Source organism: Gracilinanus agilis, chromosome 4, assembly GCF_016433145.1.
Source record: "Gracilinanus agilis isolate LMUSP501 chromosome 4, AgileGrace, whole genome shotgun sequence".
Taxonomy (NCBI): Eukaryota; Metazoa; Chordata; class Mammalia; order Didelphimorphia; family Didelphidae; genus Gracilinanus; species Gracilinanus agilis.
This window is the reverse complement of record NC_058133.1, coordinates 475,453,033-475,454,039: the sequence shown is the minus strand read 5'-3', so window position 1 is coordinate 475,454,039 and position 1,007 is coordinate 475,453,033.

The following is a 1,007-nucleotide window of genomic DNA, read 5'->3' as shown; positions in this document are numbered from 1 at the left end:
CCCCCCCCCCCCCCAACCCTCCAAGTTGTTTCACTTTGTTTTATTATTTCTTGTGGTCTCATGGAGTCACTAGTTTCTCTGGCCATTTTGATTTTCAGGGAATTTCTTGCTTGGGTGAGGATTTGTATTTCTTGTACTAAGCTATTAATTCCTTTTCCAATTCTTTCTTCTACAGCTCTCATTTCTTTTCTAATTTTTCCTCAAGTGCTCTCATTTTATTTATAAAAAATGTTTTAACTCTTTAAAAAAAAACTTTAGCTTCATCTCATCCAGGAATTCTAATGGAGTTTGTACCCAAGCTATATTTTTCTCTGAGGCTTTCCTTGTAGATAATTTGGAGTCATTCTCTTTTAGGTTCGTTCCTTGAGCTTCCCTGCCACCAAAATAACTCTTTATGGTGGGATTTTTTTGGCTTGTCCGTTTGCTCCTTCTAGACTATTTACAATACTTCTGACTTGATGTTAGGGCTGGGCTCTGCAGCATCTCTGAAAAGGAGATCTGAGATGGGTCTGTTGCTGTTTTCTGGAGGTACTAAGTATTATATTATTTCAGAATTTCAGGAACAAGCTGGAGATCCAAAAACTTCCAGTGCTCCTAATTAGGTCTGTTCCATGGCAAATATGTGACTGCTATCTTCCTGGCCTGAGCTCTGCAAGTTCCTGACCTGGGTTTGGATCTGATCAAAAGTAGACTGCTGTTAAGCCCCACTCATTTCAATAGCTAAAAAGCACAACCCCTTTTTGGTCGGAGATCCCTACCTTGGTTATTCCTCTGAGGGCTTCAGATGGAATTAGAAGCTTGAATTGAGTCCCTTTCCACTCTGCTTGCTTCTGAACCTCCTCTTTGCTAGGTACAAAGGCTAGAGTCTGCAATTGTTCCTCATCTGTGGATGCAGGTTCCTTCTTTAGTCCAACCTGGATCTGTGACCCAGAACTGAGTAACAATGACCAAACTGCCAGATGGCACCTATTCCTGTACCTGGTATGGGTCTGAAACCTCCTCTAGTG